Below are 15,764 nucleotides of genomic sequence, written 5' to 3'. Positions count from 1 at the left end.
GAAAAGGACTGTGTTAGGAACACACAAAGATGTGAGCATTTGAAACCACAGACGTGAGGACATCAAGTCCAGCTTCCTGCTCAGCCCAGGAATCCTAATTAAGTGCAAGCATCCCAATAAATGGACTTTGGTGAGGAGAAGCTGACCCCCTCTTTCAGTCTTTGCTCCCACGGTCAAACTTTTCGGACGTTTAGGAAGCTTTTCCTAACATTTAATCTTCCTGCCTGTAAATTAAACATTTTCTTACGGAAGAAAAGAGAAGAGGCCTTCTTCTGTGTGACATCCTTCCAGTATCTGGGGGGTATCTTCACATCCTCCTGTGCTCCTCTCCCTCAGAGGCCCAGCTCCTTCGCTCTCGCCTCTTAAGGCTTGGCGGCTTTACGGCTCTTCTTTGCACCTCTTCCGCTTTGTGCAAACCCTTCTCCAAGGGTGGGGTCCAGGCCTGGAGAGAATGTTGCAAGTGAATATACAGGGGAATATTCAGAACCTCTTACTTCCCTTGATGTAGGGACTCTACTTGTAGTAATGCAGCTCAAAGTGGTAGTTGCATTTTTTGCAGTGCTTGACACTGCAGTCGTCATCGGTATTCAGTTGACGCTGCTGGGATGGAGGGGAGGGTTAATACACAACTTTAGATTGGTTCCACTCAGGAAAAAGCCTTGTGTGGTTTAAACATGGGGAGTGATGGTGTCAATGTGGAAATCTCCGAGCGAGAGAAATAAACAGCCAGGGTAGGCATTTATTCCCACCACCTGAGCATTGGCTCCCCACATGCCACCCTACCAGACACATCTGGCTACAGAGCCATTTCCTTCAATTCCTGAACTGTAACTTCCATGGAAGATCTGGGAGCCCTTCTTCTCCAAGTAGAAGCCCCGGGGGTGGAGTGACTTAAGCATGTCACACATGGTAAGGAACCTGCTCTGGGGACTCTCTGCAAAAGCCGAGCATCACAACTCCTGCCATATTTGGCAGTAATGAGAATCATATTTGGCTATTCAGAGCTTCGGAAGGGCAGATGGGCAGGGTGGCATCCTGGGTCTTTGCAGGCAGCCCATAAAAAGCAGGAAGGCAGAAACAAAGATTGCTAGCACAGGGGCAAAAGGAAGGTTTGCACATCAGCCATTCACGTTGTGCATGTGTGTGCTTTGTAAAATTGCTTTGCACAGGAGAACTGCATTTGAACAGAAAGAACAGAGTAAACACGCAGTGAGTGGGCATTATGGGAACTGAGGCCCTTATATGTCTGGAAGTCATCTTGTTGAAAAAGCTGCTTTAATCGTCACTCTTTGGGCTCATACTGGGTTTGCAATCAATTGCTACTGTATTCCAAGAACTGTTCACGAATACTATGACCAAACCAGTTTGATTTGGTGGTTAAAGTTGCTGGATAGAAGCTGGGGGACCAGGAGCTCTGGTTCTTCCTCAGGAACAAAAGCCAGTGAGTTAATTGACTCTCTCTCATCCCAAGGAAGAAGGCACCGACAAGCACTTGTTTCCGAAGAAGGCACTGAAGTCAAGATATAACATACCTACGACATTCCTGACATCTGTCAGAATGGTCTAGACCAGGTTCCCCAAAGTAGTCACTATCGACCCTTAAAGGTTGATGGGACTATCCATTGTTGTTTGTAATGCTGTTAGTTAAAGTAGTATTTATTACATTATTTTCATATAATAGATGTTTGAGGATCAGTTGACAATCTGAAACTTCTTGGAGGGGTCGATGAGCTGGCAAGTTTGGGGACCCCTGGTCTATACCATCCACCTTCCCCTAAGCTGGCAGAGAGAGGGAGAGATGTTACACTGATGTTAGCCAGCACTGAAGAGGTTGCCCGGTCAGGCAACGAAAGGTCTGCAAGCAAACAACCAAGCTCAGAGAGCACCATAGATGTTACACTGTCATGTCCCCATATACGAGGTTTGCATGACTTCCACCAGCCCTTTGGATGGGGGGTGGTTTCTCTATATAGCGTACAGTATATCCTGTGTATTCTGTATTTCCAGGTAGATTGACCCCCAAGAGGCAGCGTGTGAGTCCCAGTATGGGATGAAACTGGTCACGTACTGCCTCCTGGTGGTTTATATCAGAAAAAAACATCTGTTAAGGGTCAGTCCCCAAAACTGTAACGCTGCCGTTACAATTACTGCCGTCTGGCTGGATCTGTTCTTGACAAAGTCACCTTGACTCTTCTGATAATTGCTGAATTGTTTCAAGGTGCTTGGGAAGAGGGAATGGCCTTGCAGGACAGGAGGAACAGCCATTTCCAAGGCAATGGACAGATATGAGAGGCTTGACACCAGGCCAAGATACTACTTTGACAAACTGTCTCAGGCGAGCCCCTACCTAGTTCACAGGAAGGTGAGATGAGGGAGAAGGGAAGCATATTCAGACTTGGAAGATTCTGTTGTTACAGTTTTGCAATAAAAGTAGTCCTGATCCACATGGAATTGGTTTCCTTGTCTGCTCTGCCTTGTAGGGCTGACACTTACAGACTGATCTGTTTATGATCTCCTGAGACTCAGTGTCCGGCTGACGGATCTGTAGATTGCTGGAGCTGAGGGCACCGTTGGCACTTCTCCAGTCAATTGGTTCTTCACTCCAGGTCTCCTCCCTGAGTCAAGGCCTCCTTGTGCTGGTGTCATCGGCATAGTCATAGTTTTCTGTTCAGTGTAGCCGAATTGGTTCGCCTTTACCTTCTGGCCAGGTTGATTTCAATCTCCCAGTCTTGCCTACAGCCTGGGGTTCCTGGTAGCCTTCCGTTCTTCCAAGCTTCCATGCTTAGCCTCCAAGCCCAACCAAGGTCAGCCAGATGCTACTGCATACTTTGGGGAAGTCTGAATCCCATCTTTAAAGGTGGGAGGAGCACTAGGAGGGCGCATTATTATCTTACCTGTCCTGAGAGAGCCTCTGTGCCAATCCGTTAGAAGCAAGAGTAAAATGGGAAAGCCGCATCTGCTTGTCACCGCTGGTGCTCCAGCAGGCGAAGTCTTGGTGCCCCCTCGCCTTCCCTCTCTGTCAAGATCTGCCACCCTTCCCCCATTGCCTGGGTGGCTGCTGGTGCCAGAGAAGCCGTGAGCAGCTGCGGCGCCAAGTAAGACCGGTCTTTGGAGAGCCCTTAGCTAAGCGAGAGGCCCTTCAGTCTGAATGGCCCTGGAGTTTCTCACCCGGTAATTGACACATCCAAGGGCTCCGTGCAGCTCCCCCGCGACCGGCCACAACCGGGGCTGAAGCACCTTAATGCAACCAATTATGCTGCTCAAATGGGTTTCATCTCCCTCTTCTGCTCGGCCATCTCCCCACTTCCGATGTTTTTATCTCAGCCTGGCTTATGATAAGGTGGAAGCGCTTTCCTGGCAGCCTTTGAGAGGCAGGTTAGCGGCACAAACGGGGGCAAATGCCTGACGCCAGGGGCTTGATGGGCTTATTTCCAGCCAGTGCCATCTGGGATGGCTGTCAAGGGCCATTCACAGCTGGTGCTGGAGGCTTTGCAGGGGCCGAGAGCAAGCAGGGAAGGGGACAGATCTGCACAGAGCTGGCTGATCTCCAGAGAGGGCTGGGGGGGCAGACTTCGATGTTACCCCTAGCCGGGGGTGGAGAATGAAATCAGAAGGAATTTCTTGCTTTCAGGAGCAAAAGCATCTGCTTTGAACCTACTTAGGAAGTCCCTGATTCCATCACCAGGTAGAGACCAAGGATAAATGGGAAAGCAAGCCAGTTCACGCACTGCAGTAACTAAGCCAAGGTGTGTTTTAAAAAAATAAACCACAATTGGCTAGATTGGCCTCTCATATTCAGCCATAACCCATAGTTTACAAACCTCAGTGACTGGATTCATGCAACAGATGAAGCCGTCACAGTGGGGGGTTTAGGATATCACGCAACCAGTTTATTAGGGGTTGGCATGGTGTGCCAAGCGAGCCGTTATGTCTCGCTCGGCAGAGCTCCAGGTTTGGTGCTGTGTGACGGCAAAGCCAAAACGTTGTGGAGGGGGCTGGCTCTCTGCCAGTGGGAGCCTTGCGTATCCTGCTGAGGCATCTGCTCCTGGTTTCTGGAAAAGCAACAGGACCTTCTGTGGGGCATCTTGCACCATGCACGGAAAAGGGGACAGGGCTCCGTTCATGCGGTTGCAGCTGCCATCTTTACCTCTGTGAGATTCCCCTGTGCAAATGCCCCTCATGCCAGGTTGGAGATGCTGCAGGGTGGGTGAACAAGCCAGACCTCTTCCCTCTTTTGGTGATACAGAAGGCGAGCTCATTTGTCCTCTGGGGGAGGGGGGTCAAAAAAGATAAGATAGCAGCCCAGAGTCCCTCCTTGGGGCTGGGAGATGGGCAGTGATAAAATGCGATAAATAAAGAAATAAAGAAATAAATAATAAGATGGAGGCCACAGCTATGTCGTCAAGTCCCGCCCCTTTTCCCACGGTGGTGGCCGCCATCCTGACTTTTTTTATCCCCCCCTCCCTGCAGAAGCCCCCTGTTGCTTCTGAATATGAAAGTTGCTTGAATTCATGGCTCCTGGTGAATTTGGACAGTGGTGGGAGGAATTTTCGTTCACTAGGAGTCAGAATTAAATCCTCTTCTCCACACCAGAGAAATCACAGAGGCTGGATTCAAACTAAACCAGACTAAGCATTCATGCGATTTGCTTCATTCTAGGCTTGCATGTTTCTGTGACCCCAGTCTGTGATGCTTTACCAGTCAGCACTTAGGGCTTAGCACAAGATGTGTTCCCAACAAACTGTGGTTTATTTGACAAACCACAGTTAAGCAAGCCATAGTTTAGCATGTGATGTGAACAAAACCTATGTGTGTGGGAGCAAGCATAAATAGATCCTGTGCACAGAAAAGCCCACTGGTCGCCTCTGGTTCCTAAGGTCTGGGGCTAGCAGAATGGGAAGCCGTCTGTCTGTGCTGTTAACGCGTGGCCCTGCAGAGCAGCAAGAGGCGGGCGTTGCTGCGGGAAAGGCCCTGGCCACGCGGAGGGACGGCCTGAATAACGAGGCAGTTCCCCGCTGCAAGAAGCGCTTCTTCCCCCAGGAGTGAATTTCAGCCGTTTCCTTATCTGTGAAGCTGCAGTGGAGACGAAGACTTGGGAAGGGGAAGTTATACAGACAGCCGTGCCGAGCCCAGGTGGGAAGCAGGCTTTCTGCTTCCAACAACTGCTGTTTGTTTTACTCCAGACCACAGACACGGATGCGCTGGATCTGCCTCCCCACTTTCTTCCCGGGGACTCGCACACTCAGTTCTGCCTCTGCCAGAAGATCCTGTGCCAGCTCTCTTGGCATTTGGGGTCTTCTGAGACGCCATGTCTGTAACTTCTTGGCACCTGCAAGCGCTGATCTTCTTCCCCAAAGCAGGGCGGGAGGCGGGGGGCGCTTTCCTAGAATCCAGGCCCCGCAGCGCAGCTGAGGCTCACCCAGAGGAGCTTTTCCAAGTCAGAACGCAAAGCCCATTTGTGGGGGGAGAGTAAGAGCACTGCGGAGGCTGGTGCACGCCCAGGGTGCAGAAGGGAGGCTTTGTGCACACTGCAGATGCGTCTCTCGCAGCTGAGACCCCACCCGGGGAGAGACAGAGTGTCTTTTGCCCAGAAGTGCCGCTCAATGGCAAATTTCTCTTACTTCTGAAGGTGGTTTTCCTGCTTTGCTAACTTCTTGCTTAAAAGTTTTCTTGACCTGCCGACATGTGCTGTCGTCAGTTTATTTTACTAAGTCTTTTATGGCCCACCAGTGTCTTCTGGAGCGGGTGGCCATAATATATTTAAATAAATAAATAAATAGCCATACAACACAGTAACCCAGGTTTCACTTAACCATGTGATTACATACTGAATTAAGCCCACTGCCTGCGTTGACATAATCTCATCAGACTGGCTGAGTTTGCATGAGCTGCTGACTGGCCAGCAGCTGCGTCGCCTTGCCTGCTCTGCTTGCATCCACCCCTCAAGCTGATATGAGCTTATTTCTCATATAAGCCACAACTGGGGTGGGTTTGCACAGACACAAAACCATAACTTATGGCTTGTAAATCACAATGGCTGATTTTATAAAACTTGGTAAACCAAAATAATTTTCAATGCTTTTTAAGTAGAAAAATGATGCAATTTTTAAAAAAGTAACAAATGAATTAAAAACAAAAAAAATGTTATGACTAAATATATTGTGTAAGCTCAGTCATTAACTGGATATGAACACCACACTAAACTATGATTTGCCTTACTGTGTTTTGCTGAAAAAGCAGCCAGCTGAGTTCATACCTCACTAAGCCTGCTGGATAGTAGGCATCATACAACTCCCCCACCCACAATACTTTTTTGGTTCCAATGCACAGTATTTCCTTGGACTGCAGCTGCTTATTCTGGGTACACCACTCAGTTTCTCTTTGAATTTCCTTTTGTGTTACACACATTTGCTTCCTTTATACTGGCAGTCGTACCTCAGGATTAAAAGATGGACCATCATTGTTCTGATAAAAATTATGTTAAGTTTCTTAACATGACATTGTTTTTTGTTTCTGTAATTACTTAGCTGCCGAGTACATCAGTGATAGTACTGCACAGATCATAATATCTAGCCTTCACAACAGCCCTTAAAACTGAACCCAGAAATCATTAGAACAGGCTGTGAGTCATAATCATCTCCCCCCAGGTACAGGCGAGGCTGAACTATCCTGGCTTGCTGCAAACCACCTATGCCTGATGTGGGTGAGGAGCATCTCAGCTCAGAGAGCAAGCCTCTGCAAACTGACTCGGTCGTAAGCCCCATTGAGTTTAATAGGGCTCCTTTCCTAGAAAGTGTACAGCTCCGAATCTCTTAGCTGCTACTCTCTATCCATCAAGTAGAATGTGAATGTGCGTCAAGAGTTTTAGTTGCAAATTAAGCCCCAAAACAACAAATCTGCACTTTATTTAATTAGTTATTCATGACTCTAGGTGGCTTATTAAATTAAAATGTAAACAATACCAAATAAATGAAGCAACCATACAAACAATACAAAATGTTAAAACAATTAAAAACAATTAAAAACCATGCAATGCATGCAAATTTTAATAAAAGAGTTATTTAATAAAAACTTTCTTAAATAAAGTGAATATATCTAACACTTCAGCTGGGATCCACGGACTATTTCCATAGTCTTGGGAAAGGTTAGGGCAGAAGCCCAGAGAGTAGATTTCCTTAGTAAATGTTAGCTGTTGTAACAAATATTTTTATCATTAAAAAGACTGTTTTCAACGTTGGGGTAATCAGCTGATTAAGAGAATAAAAGAAAAAGAGAATAAAATACGGCTTTCTGGATTGGAGGAAGACCCAGCCAGGCGGGTCGGAACCTGAGATCCCAGGACTTTGTGGTCTCCCAAACCCCCTCAAAGTTTGCAATGCTTAATCTGACAAGGGGACACGGTTAGTTACATGATGATGAGTCATCTGAATCAGTTCCACCAATCAAATCTAGTGCTAGTTCTGGCTTTGCTCATCCTTCCTTCTGCTTTCTGACTGAAACGTGGGGAAAAAAACCCTTGTGTGCTCTTAGTCAAGTCTAGCATCTTGTTTTCACTTGCTTTGTGCTATCCTTTCTCCTCTGCTGTTACAGAACAACCTACCTGAGAAGAGTGAGGGTGTGCTTCTCTCCAACAATAATAGTCTTCTCCAGGGTAATCCAAGTCATTCCTACAACCCATCTGTTGGGAGGGAACTCTGGACATACAGAAACCAAAGGCTAGCTGAACCAGAGAGAATCCATGTTGGACCGGACCGGAACCTCCTTGCCACTGGCCCAGCACACAATCTTTTCTAGTGATCGTGAGGGATCATGAGCTTAAGAACTGAAGCCATGGATTCTTTTGCTAGTGGCTGCAGTTCTGCGCAACACACGTGACCTAGCCAAATACACCAGATACACCAAAATAGAAATACCCTGGCACTCAGACAAAGCAGCCATCAACAGACACATAGAGGTAAACAACATTTACATACCATTCAAAAGAGAGAATAGAAAAGCCAAAAGACCAGGACACTCCCTGGCCAGCAATCAACACCCAGATATGCAAAAATCAGCACTGGGATTAACACCAGATGAACCATCAAACAGCACAATACACCCCAATCAACTCAGGCAATCAACCAAGTGGCAAACAACAGCCCAATCAAAGAACTCCCAAGGAGAGAACAACACCCCCACCAACACAAGTAGGGCAAGCCACGGTATATAAACAGAGAGCAAGTCCCTCTCCCTGTTTGCACTGAAAATGTTGCCGAGTCTGGCAATGAAACATCTGCAAGAAAACAACAAGGCTCAGAGAGCACCAAGGACTCCACAGATTCTCCATTTTATAGCTTGCTGCTTTTTTTATTTATTTTAGCTATCAAACTTTATCACTGCCCATCTCCCTCCCAAGGAGGGACTCTGGGCGGTTTACAATAAAAACAAAATTAAAATTCAGAACAATTATAAATACAATAAAAATCAAAATGTGACGGAATCTAAATGGCTGAGAGTTCTTTATCAGTCTGTGAGTGTAATAGGCCCAACAAAAATCACTCTAGGGAGCTAGCCATCCCCAGGAGTGGCTAGTCCCCTTTCTGTTCCAAGCCTGCTGACAAAACCAGGTCTTTAACCTTTTGCGAAAGTCCAGGACCAAGGGGCCTTGTCTCACCTATGGGGGAAGGATGTCCCAAAGGGCGGGAGCTACTGCAGAGAAGGTCCACTTCCGAGACCCTGCCAGGTAGTCTTTTACAGATGGAGTCTGTAACATGCCCTCTCTGCATGACTGGATGGGGTGGGTCGATGTAATAGGGATGAGATGGTCCCTCAGATATCCTGGTCCCATGCCATGTAGGGCCTTAAAGGTGATAACCAATACCTTGAATTGGACCCAGAAGCAAACTGGAACCCAGTGCAGCTCACGCAACAAAGGTGTTACATGTGCAAACCTTGGAACACCCAAGATCGCCCGCACAGCTGCATTCTGAACCAGTTGTAGCTTCCGGATATTCTTCAAGGGTAGCCTCATGTAGAGTGTGTTACAGCAGTCTATATGGGAGATGACCAGGGTGTGAGTGACTGATCGAAGGGCCTCTCAGTCCAGGAAAGGGCGTAACTGGTGCACAACATGAAGTTGTGCAAAGGCCCTCCTTGGCCACAGCTGCCACTTGCTCTTTGAGCAGGAGTCTTGAGTCCAGGAGGACCCCCAAGTTATGCACCAGGTCTGTCTGAGGCAGCGCAACCCCATCCATAATTAAAGATGGCAATTTCCCAGAGACTGAGGAACCATTAATCCACAGCTACTCCGTCTTACTAGGGTTCAGTTGAAGTCTGTTGTTCCCCATCCAGGCCCCTACAGCCTCCAGACACCCGGAAAGGGTGGTCACAGCATCACTTACTTCACCCGGGATGGAGATGTACTGTATAATTAAGTATCATCCGCATATTGATGATACCTCATCCCGTGGTGACGGATGATCTCACCCAGTGGTTTCATGTAGATGTTAAAAAGGAGCGGGGAGAGTACCGAGCCCTGCAGCACCCCACAAAGGAGGGGCCACGGGCTGGATCTCTTGCTCCCTATCAACACTGACTGGGACCGGTCCTGGAGGAAGGAGGTGAACCAGCGCAGAACTACGCTGCCCACCCCCAAATCCCTGAGCTGACCCAAAAGGATACCATGGTCGAGAGTATCGAAAGCCGCTGAGAGGTCAAGAAGAGCCAGGATGGATGCACTGCCCCCATCCCACTCCTGCCAGAGATCATCCATAAGTGCGACCAATGCCGTTTCCATCCCATAACCAGGCTTGAAATCTGACTGAAAGGAGTTTAGATAATCCATTTCATCCAGGATCCTCTGGAGCTGCAATGCCACCACTTTCTCAACCACCTTCCCCAAAAAGGGGAGGTGGGAGGCTGGGTGAAAATTATCCGGTACAGTAGGGTCCAGTGATGGTTTCTTGAGGAGGGGGTGCACCAGCGCCTCCTTAAAAGCTTCAAGGATGCATTTACCATCGCCTGGACCCAACCACGTGTCCCCTCCGCCCCCGAGCTGCCTTCACCAGCCAGGAGGGGCGTGGATCTAATTGGCAAGTGGTGGCATTTACAGTCCAGAGGACCCTGTCCACTTCCTCATGCTCAGCAGGATCAAACCATTCCAAGATAACTGGGTAAGAACGTCCCCTGGGCATCTCCACAGACCCTGCCTCATGCTCAGAGTCCAACTTGAAACAGACCTGAGCGATTTTATCCTGCAGATGCCTAGAAAACTCCTCAGCACAGCCCTGTAGATGGATCTCCAAATCCCCTTTCCCCAAAAGGGATCAGGTAATCTTAAACAGGGCTGCCGGCTGGCATTCCACAGATGCGATAAGAGCAGAGAAATACTGACATTTCACCACTCTTACCGCCACAAGGTAGGCCTTAGTCACGGCTCTAGCTTGTGTTCGGTCGGATTCGGTCTTTGTCTTCCTCCAGCGGCGCTCTAGGCGTCTCTTAAGCCTCTTCAGAACCCGCAACTCCTCCGTGAATCACAGGGAGTGTTGGGTTCAGTGGGACAAGAGGGGCCACACAGATGTGATCCTGTCCAAGGCCCCGGCTGCCTCCCTGTTCCAGGCAGCCGCCAGGGCCTCCACTGGATTGTGCAGCAGATCCTCGGGTATAACCCCCAGCTCCCTCTGAAGCCTCACTGGGTCCATCAGTCGCCGGGGGCGGACCAATCGAATGGGTCCTGCCTCCCTGCGGAGGGGGGGCAGCATAGAAAAATCTCAGGCTCACCAGGGCGTGATCTGACCATGACAAAGGGGAAAGATGTCCTTCTCCCCTCAGATCACGTTGCCACTGCTCTGACAAGAAAACTAAATCCAGGGTGAGGCCACTGTCCCGAGCTGGGTCCCGAATAATCTGAGACAGGCCCATGGCCGCCATGGTGGTCATGAACTCCCGAGCTGCCTCCGAGGCCCGTCCCAGGGACGGCAGGTTGAAGTCCCCCAGGACCATAAGCCTAGGGAACTCCACCGCCAGCCCCAAGACAGCCTCCAGCAGCTCAGGCAGGGAGGTTGCTATGCAGCAGGGAGGCTGGTACAGCAGCAACACCCCCAACTGTTCCTGGGAGCCCGACTTGAAAAACGGTCTCACACCCGGCCACTTGTGGAGCAGGGCTCCTGAAGGCCAGTAGAGATTCCCGGATGACAATCGCCACCCCACCTCCCCTGCCCTGAGGTCTCAGCTGGTACCACACTCAAAACCCAGCCGGGCACATCTCCGAATGGGGGATACCTTCTTCTGGGCCCAGTTAGGTTTCAGCAATGCGCGCCAGGTCAGCCCACTCCCCTGTGATCAAATCACAAACGAGGGGGGCCTTGTTGTTAACTGACCCGGCATTACAGAGCAGCAGCCGGAGGCAGCTTCTTGCTCTTTTCCACGCTGGGAAATCTGGGAAAGGAGCTGTAAGACACTTCTGGTAATGATCTGATTCCTAATTTAGATAACCCTCTGCTTACATTAGTTGGGAAACTCATGTTGATCAGTGATGTGTAGCTCTAATTAGTTGTGCTGGAACTGAGATGAGTATTCAAAGGATAAGTGCATTCGAGCCCCAATTCCACAAATCCGCACAATTGCAAACCGTGTACTATTGGCAGCAAGGTGGGGCTCCCAGACAGACTCTTGACCTGCGAGCGACGGTGCGGGCGGCCAAGCAGAGTGTGGCTTCGACGGTGCGGGAGAGACGGATACCCAGGAACTGGCACTGAACGGCTGTGGGAGTGGCAGCAGGCTGGGGGTTGTAAAGAGGACCGGCCTGTCTTGGACCAGCCACATGGAGCAGTGACCATCTGGTCAGTTTCTCCCGCTCGTTAGTGATGGAGTTTTTAAAGGTTAATAACGGAACTCCAAGCAGCTAACAACAATCTTGCAAAGTAGAAGCGTGAACCAAAAAAGAAACTTGCACATTAACCTTAATTACGTTCAGAAAAGAATTCAGTCTTCACACAGTAGTTAGATGAAGAGGAAAAAAAAGGTAGCTTACAATTATTCAGTAGATCTGGATACAAGAAGCTTCACAGTAGAAAGCACTTATTCATCACTGGTTCTTTGTAAACATTTTCTTTGGAAATAGAAAGTCTGCATGCAAGCGAGATGAGAGGACGAGAGCTGCGTTCTGCAGCACCTCCCGCTTGCAGGTGTGCCCAAGAGGTAATGGAGATAGTTAATCCCCAAGCCCAAGGAGGAGGAGGAAGTGGAAATCAGGTGACCCATGTGACATCCCACAAGCACAACAGAGATGTGTTTACTAGAGAACCACCCCCCCTTTCTGCTTATGAGACAGTGCTGAGTTTATCCCCTGATAATTTCAACAGTTAGGAGTATCACTGACCAGCTCCCAATGAAAGGGCAACCGTGTTGATTGTTGTACCTTCTTCAGGTTCAAGATTTTTTTTATCCTTGCCACCCAAATAGTGATCATAAGGTATTTTTTGGTTCTTGGGTTAGAAGGTTTCTGGTGAGGTGGAGGTACCCCAATCCTAAAGAAGTGTCCAATTTTGAGCCCCCTCCACTGCCCGGGTGAGAGAAGGGTGTTGTGGGGGGTGGCATGGTATCTTGTTGGGAGGGCCAGCTGGTGACCTGGACTGAGGGGATACTGAGGGCAAGGCTGGCTGGGGTGCAGCTGGTGGCTTTGGTGGAATGGTGAGGCCCTTAGGCTTGAGGGTGGAACAGATGGGATTGTGGGAGGCTGGTGTGTCCATGGGGACACATGGGTGAGAGCATTATGGTAGTGAGGGAGATACATTAGCAGGTGGGGGCAGGCTGCTTGTGTGGAAGGCAACCCAGGTGTTTAGCACTGATACACTTGCCAGCCCCCTGTGCCCTGCCCGGTGCCTGGTCATCGATGCTCTGTGCCCCTAATTTCTGTCTGTTGCCACTAATAAGCAGTCTGTAGCAAAACTTTCTTCATTGTGGATGAGAGGGGCAATCCTGCATGCATTGCCAAATGAGACCAGAAGAGATGCCTAGAGCGCTGCTGCAGGAAAGCAAATATTGACCCCAGGTGAGCATGGTTAAGAGCCCTTCTTAACTATTACCTTGTGGTGATAAGGGCATCAGGGTATCTCAGGGCTCTACTTTCTCCCCATGAAGCTGCTGAGTGAGGTTATCCATTATACGCTGACGTTACCAACTATGTGTTTCTGTCTTGGACTGACCAAGGATCTTTCCCAGTGCCTGGAGACTGTGCGGGGATTGGAGGGAAAGAACAGCTTCAGCTCAATCCTGGCAGGATTGAATGGCTGTGGGTTGTGGGGAGACTCTCAGGAGAAGAGTCCCTCTTCAACTTTGAATGGGGTTGCTATCCCCAGAGTTATTGTGCCATTTGGGGGTCCTCTTGGATTCACAGCTCCTTCTCAAAGAGCAGGTGGCAGCCATGGCTAGGAAGACCTTTTTGCTGGTTTATCTTGTGTGCCAGTTGCTCCCATTTCTGAATTGGGAGGTGCTACTCACAGTAACTCACACCTCGGTCACCTCCCATTTGGACTACCGTAATACACTCTATATGGAGCTGCCCTTGAAGAGCATTTGGAAACTGCGACTTGTCCAGAATGCAGCATTGCGTGCAGTTTGGGGACTTCATGATACTGTATGCTCATGTATGGCCATTGTTCTGTGAGATGCCCTGGCTTACGGTGAGCTTCCAGGTGCAATTCAAGGTGCTGGTGAAAGGCTCCCTGGCACAGGGCCAGGTTATTTGTGGGACCATGCCCCCAACTGTCTTTGTTCATTCCACAGGGTGGGCATGTTCTGGGTCTCTTCCATTAAGCAGTGTCATCTTGCGGGACCCAGGAGCCATGCCTTCTCTGTTGCAGTGCCCAACCCTACGGCATCACCTCCCATGGAAGATCTGGATGGACCCAGCCCTGTTGGCCTTTTGCAACATTAAAGACTTGGCTTTTTCCTTGGGCATTTGCCTGGGACACACATACAGCCATCAGTATGATCCTGGAGGATCAGGCCATTGGGAGCCTGACCCTCCAGGAACCCACCCAGACCCCCTTTCAAACCATCCAAATTGGCTGCCACAATCACAATTCCTGATTTAACTCTGGGCTGCCTAGAAATGTCATTCCTTCCATCCATGCTGAAGCAGAACGTGACCCCAAATCTAGCAGCATCCTCAGAAACGACAACAAAGCTAAAATGACAATACAAGTCTATCGTTGTAGAAGCAGACGGGGGTCTGGACATTGCAGCATTTGCAGTACATCCCAACGAACGTTCCACCCTTTTCTGTTGCCCAGGCATCTCCTGGGCATGTCTTCCTCAGTTCGGAGCCAAAGAGTCCCAACTGTTGGGGTCTTCCCTCGAAGGGCAGCTGCTCTGGTCACCAATCATTGTGAATGCTTTTCCAGCTTCAGAATATTCTTTTTAACATGAAGTGACCAGAACTGGAGCCAATTCTCTTAACTCTGGTGTCCCCATAGATTTATATAAGGGCATGGTAATGTTATCAAGTCTGTTTTCAGTTCCCTTCCTAATAATTCCAAGTGTAGAACTACAGCAGCTGCACAGGACAGCGAGGGGAGGACACAGGGACATTTTAATTAAGATTACCAGCATGACTTTGAGATCTCTTTCCTGATCAGACACTGCCAGTTTGGATCCCATTGAGGTATGAGAAGTTTGATTTTGCACATAACACACATCCCTTTATGCTTGTTTAAACTGAGCTGCAGTTGAAATAGTTTTGATTTTTATTGCAAACCACTCTGAGTTTTTAATGAAAAGCAGTATACAAATACCAATAAACTGCACTTGCCATTTCTGAAGCCTGCTCACCCAGTTGAGAGAGCCTTTTGAAGCTCTTGAATCTCACCACCCTGAATAATCTGGCACACTCTGCAGAAGTGGACCCCTTGGTGCAGAGTTCCAACATCCAAAACCCACCAGGCATGCCTGGCTTTCCTTGGGTTTGAGGGGAAAAAGGATCTCTGATAAGGCTATAATCCTTCAAAAATAATTCAGAGTAGGGCCTGCATGAGCCCAGCATGTTGTAACAAATTAAGCTGGGCTGATGTTTGAAAGACTTCTGCAGAAGCCTGCAAAAACTGCAGCTGGTTTAACAGTTGTGTTAACTTTGAGTGGATTCCTTGGGCAATTTTTTTTCAGGCACTGTGGAAGTTTAGAAAACAATCAATCATGATAATGAGTAGCAGAAAGGGCCCAGACTCACATCAGACCCAAAGCCTATATTCTGAATTATTTCTCAAAGCAAAGCCCTAATTTATATTTTTCTTCCATTCCTCAGCACTCCTACTTTGGCCCTTTCTTGTTGGTGCTCACCAGCTGCACCCGCCAGTGGAGGGAAGCCGAGCCCATCCTCCTCCAGCATTTATCTAATCTTTTGCTACTACTTCGAAGCGTCAAATCTGGTTGATTACATTTCAATTTTAATTAGTACAGCATCCCAGAGGGGAAAAAAGAGAGTACACATCATATAGCAAATAAGCCATTGGAGAGATTTGAAAAAGAATAATGAACTTAATATATCTCTTTCTTTCTTCTCCACCCTAAGAGGTCAGCATGAAGTTGGTTAGAAAACAGCAGGAATTTCTTGCCCGGGTCCCAAGAGTTGAAAAAAAAAGGAGAAGAAAACAGGAGCCATAATTCCAAGGGCCCGAAGACTCTACTAGTGGCCTCCAGCAGGTCCGTGCAGTTCTAAGGCAAGCGAGGGCACAGATGGTTTCCTGGGGGGGAGGGGAGAAGACACAGCACACCCCAGAGGCCAGGCG

This window comes from Candoia aspera, chromosome 14, assembly GCF_035149785.1.
Source record: "Candoia aspera isolate rCanAsp1 chromosome 14, rCanAsp1.hap2, whole genome shotgun sequence".
Taxonomy (NCBI): domain Eukaryota; kingdom Metazoa; phylum Chordata; class Lepidosauria; order Squamata; family Boidae; genus Candoia; species Candoia aspera.
The sequence above is the reverse complement of the archived record's forward strand: the minus strand, read 5'-3'. Positions refer to the sequence as shown.